Genomic DNA, 17,095 nt, shown 5'->3' on the forward strand with positions numbered 1-17,095 from the left:
TTTTCCTTTAAACATAAAGAAGAAATTATTGTAAAAGATAAGTACGCAGGTAGGTTGGTATACGTACCAGTAAATTAGCACGTGAGTAGATTGAATAATTATTATGCTTGATTAAGATTCTCTAGTTTTACATATACAGTGTGTCCGAGCATGTAGTGNATCCAAAATTAAAAGCGTAAAAATCTGGACAACTTGATTTGACCAGTCCCTGAAGGCAGCGCCTGTTCACAGACATGACGGATGAGCCAGCCATCGCTTCACTCGATCATATTTTAGAGAATGTAACGACCCGCCTCACCACGCTACCACCCCAGAGACATTTTAGTGAGAATGACAAATCCAAGATATCTTTTTTCATATTCTAATGATAGTAATAATTCAGACTGAAAAAACTTAAACACAATAAGATTGAAGAGGATCCCTTCCAATCGTGTAATGTTTTATTACTGACGTATTTCAATAAAACCCACATTTAATGGTACGGCTTTTTATTACCTTTAACACCATTACAAACAATCACATTATCTCTATGCAAACGACGCGTACAACGCAGAGCGAGAGGGGAGAGGGGAGGGCAAGACCGAAGCTGAAAACGTTTCGTTTCTCACACTCTCCCACACTTATTCTAATGAATAAACTTATACAGTGTGTCCGGGCATGTAGTGATCAAACTTTAAGGGCGTAATCTATGGACAATTTTATCGATGAAAATACTTCAAATTTGGGGCTTGGCCCATTTCTCGCAAAATTACAAGGATTTAAGTTTTGAATTTTAAGTTTTCACCTTTTCCTTCAAAAACAAGTGATAGCGTGGGTAGCTTAACACTAATAAGCAAAAATTTTGTATCATGCAATAGCCAATAAAATTATCTATTAGCAGAAGTAGAAAACAGATACAAGTTTCATACATTTTAAGGGAGTAAGAATGGATTTAATTAGAAAAAAACATGACTTTTTTCACTTCTTTTTCAGTTATTTTCCAACACAAGAAAAACCAGGTCGTTAAGGTATGTTTTATTTGCATTGTATTATTAGTATTTGAGCTATTCTACAAAACGAATGTAAATTTATTAGTCTACGTCTATTAGTTTCGACGTAATTGCTAAACAAAAATACCCCTTCCCAGCGGTTTCCATAGCGCACGCGACATGCGAAAATGCACTGCCTGAAAGAATCACACAACCTATTCCGATTACTATGGAAACCGCTGGGAAGGGGTATCTTTGTTCAACAATTACGTCGAAACAAATAGACGTAGACTAATAAATTTACATTCGTTTTGTAGAATAGCTCAAATACTAAAAATACAATGCAAATAAAACATACCTTAACGACCTGGTTTTTCTTGTGTTGGAAAATAACTGAAAAAGAAGTGAAAAAAGTAATGTATTTTTCTAATTCAATCCATTCTTACTCCCATAAAATGTATGAAATTTGTGTCTGTTTTCTTCTTCTACTAATAGATAATTTTATTGGATATCGCATGATATGAAATATTTGCATATTAATGTTAAGCTACCCACGCTTTCACTTGTTTTTTAAAAAAGATGTGTAAAATAAAAATTAAAAACTTAAATCGATGGAATTTTTCGAGAAATGGGTTAGGCCCCAAATTTGAAGTATTTTTATCGATAAAATTGTCCCTAGATTTTGCCCTTAAAGTTTGATCACTACAAGCCCGGGCACACTGTATATGTTTTTTAATAGCAATGAATTAATAAATAAATAGGTAACTAAGTATTTTTGTTATACATTTTATAAAGCATAAATTGTTTTATTGCAATCAATTTTGAATGTTAAAAAGGTACCAGCAAAAAACTTCTGAAACCTGTTGAAAGTAACCCCATTTTACCGTAGTATATGAGAGGAACTTTTTAGAAACTCGAAATCTTGCGGAGGCAGAACCCTTGTTCAATAATAAGCCTATATCCGTGAACTCCGTGACTGAATTTCCAACAATCCTAAAAGTTATTAAATTAATACGTCACTAGCAATTGCTCGTAACATTCACGTTTAATTTATGGGTTGTAATTTCAATAAATTTTATGATGTCATTAGGAGGAGCAATATATTATAAAGCATTGCTTTATCGAAGTTTCTGTTGCATTAAAATGATGTAATACGGTTCGCCCTGATAAAAGTGGGGGTGATTACGATTCTGGTCACGTGACCTCAGAGGGCATGGAGGGTCCGAGGACTGGTTTTAGGAGGATTGGCTAATAACCGCCTCGTATTTAAAAAAGTAGCCTAGCTCTTAAAAAAAATGAAAAACGCTTAAAATTATTTCTTACACATATTAATCAGGCTGTGATCCAGGCCAGGTGACGTAAATGTAAAGACAAGAAATCATCAAAATCGCATTTTACATAAGATTGTTATTAATAGTGTTATTGCCGACATCTATTATTAACTCATAGTGAGTGGTTCAGCTTGTTTGTCTTTACGATAAAGATGAACAAAGCTAATTTGAGATATTTATTATTATTTAGTCACTTCTAAAAATGTTTTCCCTGAAAATATAGTGTTAATATCTCAGTTCAACTGTAACAAAGTTTTCAATTGTTTTATTATTGCTGTATAGGAAAGCAAACAACCTAGAATAGATACGGAATCTGTAAATCGTGAAACTAATGGAATTAAAGTATTGTTTGTTCAGTTGTTCGGCAGAGGTCTGCGGAACAACGGACAGCAGCGGCTACAGTAAACAAACCTCAAAAATGCGGCGTGGCCCCACAAAAGGCGTATTTTTATTCCATCATACTAAAACAACATAGGGCAATTCTATTAACTTTCACGGGTATGTCACGATCAAATTTAATTATCCTCCCGTGTTCAAGTTTGCTGGTGTTGTGTTGTAATTAATATACGAAGATCAAGATCCTCGCGGGCACAGAGTTAATGAGAAATGAGAGTAGTTAAAAAAAGTTGGTTCGCTGTTAATTAAACTAAAGATCATTCCCAGACTTGGATCTTTTACTGCCGTCACAGATGTTGAAGAATTTATGATTGTAACTACTCGTGCAATAAATGTGCTCTCATATTTTCTGCGAAACAAAGTTTTAGTGGTCAAAAGTATCGTTTTATTGGCTTCTGCGCAACAGAATACAATCAGGTTAAAATCGGCCCTTTTTTAGTCCTGGATTAGTTATTGAATTTATCTGAATCCGAAGGACCTAAGAAAAACAGCTGTTTTGACTGGATCAAAATAAGCAAGAGATCATTTTCGGCTATCTTTATCCCTTAAGATTCCAGCAGTGGACTGCCATAAGATGTATTTGCGAGTAAGTTTGTAATGATGATGGTTCTCTAAAGATTTCATTAAGAAGTAAGCACTAAACTGTACTTACTTCATTTGAAGTCCACGAGAGGGTTGTTAAAAGTTTAGTAGTTAAACTTAAAACTGTATTGTCGCTCTTAGTGAAGCCCCATCTTTACAGAGCAGCTGCGGCGCTAATAATATTTACCTCTGTGGCTTACGACTTATTTTTGTTTGGTATTGTACCATTACGGTTCTTATGAATCCTGCTACTTATTTATTTCATTTCGAAATTTTATGACTGCCTCAAGATTATGCTTCTTATTGAGTATGGCTGAAATTAACTCAAACATAGATTGAGTCTTGTGATTTTTTAATTTCAATATCAAAATGCTTTAAGTTTAATTATTATAATATTTAATGTTTATCTCTGAACGTCCCATGGCTGAAATGATGATGATGATGATGAATATTTTAAGATACATTTACGTACCTATACTTACCTACTTACTTGCCATACATAAGAGCTTCATGAACCAAATGGGATGAATATCTCATGTTTTCCCACAAAATAGAGATGCCTTTTTATGGTACTTACTAGTATCTCATAAAATAGAAAGCCTAAGCCTCTATAAGTAGTAGAGTGGCTGGAGCACCTAGCGGTTTAAAGTGCTGATATTATTTTGTTATGAAGTTTATCAATATCATGTGCTAGTTAGTAAGTAGTATTTATGTGTTTAATTTAGGTCAACCTACTCTATGGCTCGACGACCTAAAAATGTAGCTGGAAATAGCTGGATGGAAAAAGTATTGCATGTTAAAAATTTATACTTGACAACTGTTTTGTGATACGAAATGAGGTTTTTAAAAGGCCATTAAAAGGAGCAATTAATTGTTTCCACCAAACGTACGGTTTTAGAAATATAATAAATCTTTTTTACACATTAGCATTCACATCACGCACGCCGCAGGTGAAGCCTGTAAGTCAACATGTAAACTTACGGATAAATGCTAAACAACAGAAATTACAGGTTAGAAACCTGTAATTACAGCTGAAATACGACTACGCCTGTCATTCTTTAACGATGTTTAAACCATTTAAACTACATTTTGGTTTTAAAAGTAGAATATAGACGCTAATAAATCAACTTGCTGTACAATGTTACAACGTCAAATCTCTGTAATTAATGTTTTAACGTAAAAAATCATAATCATTTATTTGTATTGATTTATTTTTGACTTGCCAACAAAGGCTAAAAAGTAGTGGGTAACTTTTTGAGTTTATGTTATCGCATGCATTCACAAAAGTAGTACCTAAGTTTAGGTTACTACCTAAATAAGTAACTATTCTATTAATCCTACTAATATTATAAATGCGAAAGTTTGTGTGGATGTCTGGATGTTTGCGTGAAAACGCAAAAATTATCCGTCCAGGATTTTGATGAAACTTTACAGTATTATTGCTTTTAACCCAAAATAACATACGAGTATTTATGACGATCCGTGACAAACTAAATTTCACGCGGGTGAAGCCGCGGACAAATGCTAGTTTGATATAATTTTACTACCTACTTAAGTTAGGTTTATAAGTTTAAAATTTTAATATTTCTGCTTAATCAATTCCAAGACGCTGAAAACGTTTTACAATGTCACCATTGTCTACATGCACTTTAAAACCCCTTCAAGGAAAACTGGAGTCGGGGCTCGGGGGTTCTAACCCCCTTTTAATTTTTTCTGACTTCGATAAGAGCGCGGCCATGATTAAATTTTAAACTAATGAAGCAGCGTAGGTAATCGTTTATTGTCCATTCGCTGTATCTCGGGAACTTTTCAGGGTTTTCAGGATTCTCGATGCGATGCCAGTCGTAAAACTATTTTATTTAACGTTAACGACTTTCTGAAATACGTAATGGCTTCAAGCGATGGCGCAACAAAGGTGTTTGTTGTCCCGGGGGAGGAGAGTTGGTCTAGATCAGTGTTTTTCAACCTTTTTTACGACACGACCCCCTAGTATGTTATTTTGCGACCCCCCCGACCGTTCGCTTTTTTTTCATGCATTTTATAATGTTACATAGATGTTGTAGGGACCAAATACTTCAATCCACAAAACATTTACACGTTTGCATAGTTAGATTTCGGTTAAATCTATCTTTAAAAGTTGACTTTTATAGTTTTACAGTTATAGTTTTTATAACTGGTTTTACGACTTCTCGCGACCAGTGTTTTTCAACCTGTGAGCCTCTATAGGGGATAGAAGCTCACAGGTTGAAAAACACTGGTCTAGATGACGCGTTCCGAATCGCTCGATTGTGAGAAAACTAAAGCATCAGCCAAACCAACCCGTGCAGATCGCGTCGGCGATGGCTGATCTCGTGTGATCGTGTTGGTTTGACTGAACTTTTAGGCCAATGCGCGTCCTGTCATTGGTCGCGCGTCCTCATCTGCACGCGTTGGTTTGGCTGAAGCTGAGGTTCAAACATTCCGTCCACATCAGTCGCGCGTTTTGCCTAAGAATCTCAATCGCGCGATTCAAAACGCGCGTGTCAAAATGCGTCATCTGGACACGGCCTAAGAGTGGATCCCAAAAAGTTTAGTGTACTTAGTTATTGCAATTAAAGTCTTTGATACTGACGCAAAAAATATTCGGTTTCGATTAAATAAGATCTCAAACGATCCCGATAAATGTACACTCGCGAGCAAAACTATGGAATCAGTTACATGAAGTTGTTTCCACGCGAACTTGTGTACTAACGAATTTGTTAGTAACAAAAAAAGTAGCATTTTAAAGACTAAATTTTTATCTTTAAATTGATGCCAAATTCATTTAAATCACACCAGTATTTAAAAAGATATCGCGGCTGATGTGAAGAAGTATCGAAAAAGACATGTATGAACTGTTTGATACGTCGCGAGTTGCGGCCTATTTACCCACTATAAAAGCACGCGTTTTTAAATTTTTGCTTTCATACGTTGATTCATACACATCTCCGCTTCTTTTGACATTTTACCTGGGATTCTACACCTTCAGAAGCAGCACAAATCGTTGCACTATTGCAAGAAAGGCTCAGCCAGCGGGCTGTCGCACGTCAGCGCCACATAAGCCAGTCCTGGGTTTCGAAAGTTTCAAGACGCTTTCGGGAGACTAGTGGCTTTATCTCGAGACCAAGTTCTGAACAGCGCCGGTGCACATCGCAGAGGGAAGACCGTTTTTTCATGTCAACCTCTCTATGAAATCGTCATTTGACTGGAATCGATGTCCATCAAGAGCTCAGAAATGTTCGTAAGATAGCTGTTAGCAAGTGGACAGTTCGTCTAAGATATAAGCAATAGAATTTGACTCCAAAAAGGCCTGCCACAGGCTCGAAACTGACGGCAGGTCACCGATAAGCACCCTTTCAATTTGCTCGTACCTACACATCTCATTCATTAAATACTGGTGTGATTTAAATGAATTTGGTATCAATTTAAAGATAAAAGTTTAATCTTTAAAATGGTGCCACTTTTTTTGTTCCTCACAAATTCGTTAGTACACAACATCGTGTGGAAACAACTTCATGTAAGTGATTCCATACTTTTGCTCGCGAGTGTAGGTTATTTAATAGAGTTACTATGTCTAGATCGACCCCACCCACTTCTAAAACAGCTCTATTTCAAGGTAAGTACTTAGTTACCATATTGTAGTACTATTGAAAACAGGTAGAAAACATAGTAAGGTACGCTAAGATTAACCTATTCAATCAAAAGTAGCGGGCCTTTTAGGGTGTTGAATACTGTTTTTCAGGTAAGATTTAATATAGTACTTCTGTAAGTATTTTCGTCACCATTTTTCAAATGTGGGGGTAATTATCTGTGTGATGTCAATTTTCCTTTTGTTGCAGATGAAAATTAACCAGTCGGTGCTCGGCAATCCCAGACACAATAGCAAATTATTGTTAAATAGCTCTAATTAGAGCTAGTGAGCACCAGCGTTAAGCGCTAACAAACTACGCTTCCGACCGACGCCGTATATCAGAACCGTTAAATTGCGTAGGTACCACCAGAGTAAATACAAATGAGTAGGTCATCTTCATAGAAACGCACCGAGCGCGGTTTGTATGTGAGCGCGCCAATATACGTATGCGGCGCGTACGCACTCACTGACAAAATTCGGCGCAACCACGACTGGCTGGGGCTAATCCCCGCTAAATTTTCCGCTCGCCCGTGCGTTTCTATGAAGATGACCTACTCATTTGTATTTACTCTGGTACCACAGAACGCCCTGGTGAATTGTCATACTCTTGATTTCTACCCTCGTACCTGTTTCATAATAAATTAGTTATTTCTGTATTTAGTTTCTAAAAAAAGCAACTGTTACTGACTGATTATCATAACACAGCTCAAACTACTGAACAGATTGGGCTACAATTTGGCACGCAGATAGATATTGTAATGTAGATATCCGCCATGAAAGGATTTTCCAAAATTCACCCCTAAGGGGGATGTAAGTTTAACGCGAGTGAAGTGAAGCAAGAGCTAAGTTATTAGTTATAATAACTTAGCTCTTTGTTAGTTACCAAGACCTTTTGTTAGCATTTTAGTATTTTTCATTTGCTGTATTACTCACTCTTGTTACTCCTTCCAATCAGGCGTAAAACAATCAAATCAAAAGTTTGGATCGTATCAACACTATACTATAGCTATTTATTCACCCGCTGACAAAATAAAATCACTGCACGGCATTTAGGTACTCGTTTATGGGAATAAATAAAAATGGCGCTGGAAATTTCAAAATGGAGGTGAGATTTCACGTCATCACGAATATTAAAGTAATCGACGTTCAGAAACGTAACTGAATTTTCTGATGATGAATGCAAAAATAAATGCGCCATCAAAATAACCTCCCGAGCGAAAGGTTAAAAGTTGCAAAATTCAATTAACTACCTATGGATTTTGGTTCTGTAGGTCGAAGTTAAATCATTTTTGGAAACCTCAATACTTTTAAAGTACTGAAAGATTGTTATCAGAATATTTTCTGAAACTACAAATGTGTATCTACTACCTATAGTTGTAGAAAAGTGACTAAGTAGAATTGACCTATCGACTCTCCAACTTCTTAACTCTTGCTAACGAAATACCACAGAAGTTTTTCGTTTATCTGAAAACTATTCCCTTTTTATCGTTCAGTTCATCATTAAGTGAAAATCCCAAACATCCAGTTGGGTGTATTTTGAAGTCGCCCTCACTTGAAAGAATTTTTAACAGTTTGTTCGAAATAAAACATACTAAACGATAGAATGGTAAGAATTTTAGGATGTATAATTATATATCTACCTACTTATTTTGGACATTTGCAAGATAAGATCTGACTCCGGTTTCGCCCATGTGAATTCTATCTGCATCTGTTACATTACATCTTATTCGGAAGTTTAAATTATGTTTAATTTTTGTGAGGAACTAAGTAGGTCCTTTTTTAAAATAAATTACCTCTAAGTTACTCGTGAATCGAGAATCCCATCTACATAGGCCTAGATTAGTACACTTCAATTTTATTGATTTGTAGCAATTAAAATAAAATTATAACTGATACATTATAACACAAATCGTGCTCATTACTTTAACCATAAAAACTTAGCTTTTTACTACCACAAAACACACCTACTCTTCACTCATTTGATTTCCATTAACCAATGCGTACTGGGAGTATCGTTAATATAATAAAAATGTGAAAAATAAATGCCCCAAGCTATTAAGGCGTTTGCGGGCGGGCGGCAACTACGGTGGGGCGGGCGTCGTGGGCAGATTGCATTTTCTTGCTACGGCTAGTAATCAATTTTTATGAGCATTTTTGTGGACCAATGCTCCACCTCCCCTTCTGTGGAAACTAAGGCCTTGAATATGTTGCAGGCGCACTGTAGTTTACGCCATGTTGTGTTATTTCTATAAAAAGTAGCCTATAGACTATTACAGTAAACACAGTGTTTTCAATTTATAGAAAAGCACGGTGCTACCTAGTCCTACAACCCGCCTGCCAAGCGTGGGGATTATGGCAAAACCCTCCACTATAGGGGAGGAGGCTCATAGTCCAGCAGGGGACTGTAAAGGGCTGTTGATGATGATGATGATGATGATGACATGGCAGCAAATCGAGCGCATAGTGTTGAATAGAGCTCTGTGATTGGTTCGTGTGTCACCCTGTGCGTCCACGCGCACTGTGAGACCTCATAGTAATGTTTGTGAATACGGGCGTTAATCCTTGTCATTGTAAAATCACTCAAAGCATAGACATGTTAGAATAGTGCGAGGAGTGAACCCTCAACCTCTGTAACAACCTCGCGTAGCCCCTTCGGCCGTTAAGGAAACCGAAGTTAGGAAACTAGTTTCCTAAAAGTCTTTTTTTATACTTCTACGTAACTGGTTTCCTAAAAGTCTTTTTTTATACTTCTACGTAACTGGTTTCCTAAAAGTCTTTTTTTATACTTCTACGTAACTGGTTTCCTATAAGGCTTTTTTTATACTTCTACGTACCTAACTGGTTTCCTAAAAGGCTTTTTTTATACTTCTACGTAACTGGTTTCCTAAAAGTACTATGTTTCTGTTATTTCAGCCGCCTATGAAACTATAACCGGATTTACCCTCCATCTAGTACCCTTTGGTCGTTAAAGTAATAACTAGCAAGGCATATAATGACTATACTACAAGATTCCAATGGTAAAAAATATCATTTACCTTAATAGTGTTGAATATAAAAGGAAAAGAAGGAAATGTTTAGAAAATATTTGCATCAAACTATGCAAACAAAGGCGCGCCTTAGAAACAGTTTAGAAGCATTTTCTCATAAAATACCTTTGGCTTATGTAACGTTACCCGCAATAGTCCTTTGCTCGCTTTATAATACGGCTCTATCTAAAGAGGCTAGACATTTTCTAATGCGGGGGATTCTAGCTTGCGACATGCGCCCAGCTAGGAATTCCGTTGGTGGATCCAGGATTTTAGCACGTCAGCGACACACGTTATCTGTCCTGACCACACTGGCCGCCAACCTGCGCCAAATCTAATGTCAATATACAGGGTGCTTAAATCGTTGACACCCTTCTAAAATAAGACTCCTCGTAATAAATAAGATACCTAGTCCTACAAATTCCCCAAATATAAGACAAGTCCAATGAGTTAAAATTGCAATAATTCAAACTTTGTACAGACAGCACATCAAGCTCTTATGGCATCTTATTTCGATGTGTTGGGTGTAATTTTGCAACAAACTATACAATATTTTTAAGACAAAAAAAGTCATTGGATTTCTTTCATATTTGGGGAATGTAGGTAGGTGCCCGCTATGTATCATAAGTAGTCTTACATTAAAAGGATGTTAATGACTTGAACATTCTGTAGAAAGGCGTCGGAGAATAACATTTAAGATTTTAATCAAGATCCGTGTTATTTTTTCTCAAAATATCCTCAATCATACTACAATTTGCAGGATGATCAAACGGAATTTAATTAACGCGAACTTGTTGAGCAATGTACACATTTTACTTAAACTCGGGTGTCATACTTGCTATCGAACGTCGAAATATCTATTGTCTATTGACAACTATGCATCAACGGGTCGCTACATCTACGGTACTCTATATTAATTAGTACGTTACAATGAATGTTTTGTTATCGAACGTCGATATATTTATTGTCTAGATATCGACAACTATGCATTAATGGGTCGCTACATCTACAGTACTCCATAATAATTAGTAGGTACGTTACAATGAATTGCTGTATCTATTTGTATTCCCGCTTTGGCATGGGTTTTTTAACGTACGCCCGCAACCCACGGATTTGCTCGCAAGGACTTCGTCACTCAAATGTCTCCGCAGCGCCTAGTCGTTGTTGCCCCGTTCCGTTGACAGCAATATGGGATCATCTTTAATATATCTGTAACAACTACGGTCAGTGCACCATAATAACAGTAATTTGCCGAGGACTCAAAATTGAAGCGTGGCACAGACGCTGGAACTCCTTAATGGATAATAAAAAAATGGGTCTTTATGCCACAATTGGTGAGCTAAAAAAAGAACAAGCAGCCACCAACTTAACAATTGCCAGAATGGAAAGCGGGGTACCAGCTACTCCACCTAGAAAGAAAAAGAGGATGCATCAAGAAGCAATCTCGCGGTTTCTTGAACGGCGTGACGATAGTATGGATGTTTTTCAATTTCTGAAAGGAATAGCAAGCAATTATTTTTTGTAGTACGTAATACGTATCATACACAATAAGACACTTTAACTTTAATTTTACTTTAAACATGTACCTACTAATTAATTATTTTATTTCATTATTTAAATACACAATTATGTATGATTAAAAATTGTTTTTTCTTAATACTTTACCTTTTAGTACAAAATTTGGTAGGAAAATATTTCTTACCCACCCTGAGAAGTTCGTTATTTACCCACCGCGACTTTTGATGTCATGACACTGATTAAACAACCGATTGATTTCATGACTTTTAATATGGAGTACCGTAGATGTAGCGACCCGTTGATTTTATGACTTTTAATATGGAGTACCGTAGATGTAGCGACCCGTTGATGCATAGTTGTCGATATCTAGACAATAGATACTTCAACGTTCGATAGCAAGTATGACACCCAGTACGTAATACGTATCATACACAATAAGACACTTTAACTTTAATTTTACTTTAAACATGTACCTACTAATTAATTATTTTATTTCATTATTTAAATACACAATTATGTATGATTAAAAATTGTTTTTTCTTAATACTTTACCTTTTAGTACAAAATTTGGTAGGAAAATATTTCTTACCCACCCTGAGAAGTTCGTTATTTACCCACCGCGACTTTTGATGTCATGACACTGATTAAACAACCGATTGATTTCATGACTTTTAATATGGAGTACCGTAGATGTAGCGACCCGTTGATTTTATGACTTTTAATATGGAGTACCGTAGATGTAGCGACCCGTTGATGCATAGTTGTCGATATCTAGACAATAGATACTTCAACGTTCTATAGCAAGTATGAGACCCCCCTAAAGGGAAGGTGGGTGGGGTAGTAAGTACATGATAACTTTCTTACAACTTTGAACATTAAGTAAATAATATTTTCGAATATAAAGTAAGAAATAAAATAGCATAAACCGATCTCGCCTTAACGTTACAATACCTAGGTGAGCGTAAAAATAAAAAAAACCATTACAATATTAGCATAACAAAGCATACAATGTGGAATGAATTAAATCTAAATCTTAAGTTAATTGCGCTCTTTAAATCCACGTCTGCATTTGCATAAGCGTTATACGGCTCGGCACGCAACATTTTTCTCGAAAACTTGGCCTGCGGACTGCAGTGCGCTCCAGAATACATGGTGTAACTAATCAGTAAGTTCTACTAATATACTTACATTGACAGGTCATCAGGGTGTACGTGTTTGTTGCACCTATATCAAATACCTAAATATACCCGTGTTTACTGTGATGTTTGTGTCGTCTTCTGTACCGTATTATGGTTTGCTATGAGTCGTTAAAGTATCTACATATTTTCGAAGATGTTTAAGAATATAATGGCTGCATTTACGTTGCAGCTTGATCATGTGAGATTTGGCTGATAATTTCAGTTAATTTAAAAACTATTCATAATTGATAAAATGCGTGCCAGCGGCCAGCGCATTGCCTTTGAGAATTGTTTAAAAGTAGGTACTTTAATTTTGTGAAGTGATATTAAATGGAGGAATGAATAAGAAAACTCGATTCCCATCCAAAACACCCTGTATAGATATTGTTCCTTATTTTACGACGCGGGTGCACGATCTAATTGAAAATGCATGTGACGTAGGGGGCACGTGCACGGTGTATTTCTTATTTTCCAGTAAAATCTATTGAATTCCAGTTTCTGTCTTATTGGTAATCTTTGCGAACGTAATGCCAAAAAAACTGCGGTAAGTAAATGAACTGAAATGAAATTTCATACTAGCCCCGAAAATCGAGTTAGTTTTCCATTGGCTGCTAAACTCGATTTTTAAAATATTGCTAGAAGATTGAATCTGCGACCCGATGACGTCATAGTGTGTCATGGTCATGAGGATCATTATGTCATACAATTACAAAATCTACGAATTAACATTCACTCCTCCGAAAGACATTTGTTATGTAAACAATTAGCCGGAATTTTAATATGATGCTGTTTTGACCTTCATTAAAACATTTTTAATGGTAGGTTTATGGCGATACCTTTATAAAACACCTGTGCTTGGGGGTCGTTAGTTCGTTATTTACGGCTTCATAACTGACGAGTCGTTTTTATTAATCTGCGATCATGTTTGTTTCTTTGTATACTTTAAACCATATAAACGCCTTTGTCAAAGATAGGTAATATTAGATCCTAAATTACCTGTAGTACCATATGCCTACCGTTACCTACTTCTTGGAGTGGTAGTATTAATAATATAATAACAAACACAGACAAATCTCAAGACAAAAACTCGTCAAAAAATTCCCCTATCACAAAATTGTATAGTTGACACCCAAATTACTCTTTCACTCAGTAGCCTTCAAAATCAGTAAAACTGATAATAGCAGACGTCATTACCATATAAAATCTAAGGCTGAGTTGCACCACCAAAATATAACGGTAGGTAACTATGACGATAACCGGTGCTTTTTGTACGGAGTTTGACATATTTTGACGTTTGTCAAAGTTAAAGTAAGATGGGGAGCAACCCAGCCTTAGAGTTGTAGCGGAGTCGCGTTTTGCCAGCTCACAAAAGTATCTCAATTAGGCAATTACCAAATAGACGAAGTCTAATGCCAAGGATATACAGCCAGTCATACATTAGACTGACGCCTGACCAGGTGGATCAAATTATGGTGGGGCCGTCAGCGCCGTCAGCGGGCCCATTCAATCAGCAGCGTAATTACTCATGATCAGCAGGTTAAACGCTGCGGTGGGGGCGTAATGACGTCATGTGTGATTCTCTGTGGGGTCTCGAGATAATTTTCTTGTGGCGAACACTAAACTGATGGAGTTTCCATCTTATTCCGATTTGGAAATCTAGTCAACTTCTGCCATTTCAAACTCAATTGTAGGATAAAGTTTGAAAATTTCACTTGCAAAAATTATGTATGTGTTTTTGCAAGTACCACATTTAAGAAAATAGTGCAAACTCAATGCCATCACGAATTTTTTGCCAGTTAATCTTTGGGTGGAACAGGATTTGTTCGGCAGTGCTTTAAATTGAATGAAAGAAAGAAAAACCTTTACTTTGAAATTTTCTTTGAAGCCACTTTCACGTTCATTGATAGCGATATCCTTTTTGTCAACTTGTTTCTCAACTGAATCTTAAAATCATTAATCTGTGTTACTATAATATAAGACGGCTTCCTATCTTAGTTCGTGCCAATAGGTGCTCATTAGTATCAGCCCGCTATAGCGTGTAGCACAAAGGCCCGTATCAATATCTGCCTGCTGCGATTAGGCAGCGACAATACCTGGCCTCGATTGGATCTACTTGACAGGTACCTGCTTCTGACCGTGAATTAACAATGCCTAGGTTCAAAAATCCATACTAAAACTATAATTAGCTTTAGAAAGCTTTAGCTTAAAATCAAAGCTTTAGCATAGAATCGCCTGTAGGAACGATCTAAAGGCTGACTAAAATCATCATTCCAACGCAATTAAGAACATCAGGCCTCATCATAGACGAGACGAAGAAACGGAAGCCTAGGATTATAGTACTGNTTTATTTATTTATTTATTATTATTTATCATTCCACTTCAATTGATTTAAAAATATGTATGGTATTAAATATGGCTGGCTGGCTCAGTTTTCATCCAAAAATGGAGTTAGTTTTTCTACTAATCCAGCAATCTACGACTGATTTGACGTGGAGTTATACGACTTACAGTTAAACTTTTCCATATAAATAAAATACGACGTAAAAACGGCTAAAATATTTTACAGCTTATGTAAATTCCACAAGCACTGAAATCTTGGGTCCAATATTTTGCTGCAGCCTTACACCTAGGTATAAACGAACAATAAAGTGGGTCAGAACTCCAAAGATATTACGTCAACCGATGAATTAAGCGGATTGGATTCATTCAACTTGCACAAAGTTTTATTGAAATCCTGGGCGTTATCTTGACTGGCGGCCGTCTAATTGAAATAGATTTCGGGAGGATAATTATGTCATAGTAGATACTCAATTATTTAAATACCATCCCAACTGGAGCGTTCGTAACTGGGACAGAATTATCACAATGGGTTAGGTACATACAAAGTTTCGAATTTGACGAAGACCCCGGTTTCAGAATAACTGCTTCATTTTTTGGGGATAGGTACAAATCCGTGGTATTCGTAGATGAGACTATCTTGTTTTTTAGATTTGAAAACAAAGACGATAACGAAGCTTGAAATGAAGAATCGACCAACAACGGATTAAAAACTGTAGCGAATGCGCAAAAAAAAGGAGCATGAAAATTCAGAAAGCACTACTGCGATAAAACCTGTGGATAAAACTCATGGCAACTATTAAAAATCGCAATGAAAAAGTGCTTGTTAAAACTTCCATTGAGAAAAAACACGTACCGAGTATTATGGGTGAAATTGTCGAAAAACCGAGTGGACCTATCATCGCGAATAAAGAGCTAAACGATCGAAGTTAGACGTTTTGTTTTCGATGTGAATTTCGATGGCTTTCAATTTGAACGAACACGGCGACTGTTTCCAACCAATTCGATATCTATTGCACGTTAAATTGAACAAAAAACGTTTTTGCTTGACTGTTTGCGTATGTGGACTGTTGGTTTAAGTTTGCAGTAAGAATTGTTGATATTGGACGACATAAAAGAGATAATTTACTCTCTGTGCATTAGTTTTAGTATTACAAAACATTATTACCGCAGACAAAGTCCACAAAAATGCCCGTTAAAGGGAATCAATATAACTTTGCTTTGAGAGGTCGCGTTTTGATAGCTCGTAAGTGACTTGAAAATAAAATGGTCTTTTTTTAACAAATAATTTGTACACAGACTATTTATATATACAGAGTATTTTCAGACAAATTATTCAACGAACAGACATGTCAACAACTAAACCCCTTTGTATTGAGTGTAAATCTAACAGGCTCTACTTCGTGGAACTAGTCGGCGAGATCGTAGCATCCCACTAGAGGGCGCCTCTGCTGCCAGTGAATAAGTAATACAAACATGACTATCCGTTTTCGTGTGGGTGGTAGTGGTATGCATTAAGTATACATTTATTGCTTAGTTATTTGAAACGAAATCTCCTTTTTGCAGACGTATAGTTTTTCCTGTAGTTAAACTAGAATTTTAGACACTTTTATTACCATTACAGAACTAAACGTTAACGTTTCTAATATACCTATTTAAATGGAATTTGAGAGTAAAAGCATTGCTTAGACATTATTGTATAATATTATATTTTTTTCGAATTGGCGCTAAATATCCAATTAAATAGTTCTTAATGTAGCGCAAATACCAATAACAATTTTAATATTAAGTTGTGGTGAAAGACATCAAATGATTATTATCAGATTTTTGCTATCCAGATTCCACAAGGAAGGAACATATTAAATCAAATTCAAGAATTAAGATATCACTGAATATCTAATATCTTACTGAAGTTAATAAACGTATTTCAAGGGAATTAAAATTCAAAGTAACTGAACATATAAAGTACGACCGCTAACGTTTAGTTAGCAAACTGCAACATACGAATACATGAGTGCTATGCAATTACAAAACCGGGTACCAGCGGCCCCTTTCCAAAACGTTTAAAAAGGTTTAGCGTTCAACTCCAGAATTGCTAATGTTAAAACGT

At 36.2% G+C, this 17,095-nt stretch overlaps 1 protein-coding gene across 1 annotated transcript in view; it reads right to left on the minus strand.

Moving 5' to 3' along the window:
* LOC114365023 (discoidin domain-containing receptor 2) overlaps positions 1-17,095 on the minus strand; it is a 105,482-nt gene that overhangs the window by 6,025 nt on the left and 82,362 nt on the right. The window lies entirely within an intron of this gene.

Source organism: Ostrinia furnacalis, unplaced genomic scaffold, assembly GCF_004193835.3.
Source record: "Ostrinia furnacalis isolate ACB-3 unplaced genomic scaffold, ASM419383v2 OfSCF7532, whole genome shotgun sequence".
In the NCBI taxonomy this organism is placed as follows: Eukaryota; Metazoa; Arthropoda; class Insecta; order Lepidoptera; family Crambidae; genus Ostrinia; species Ostrinia furnacalis.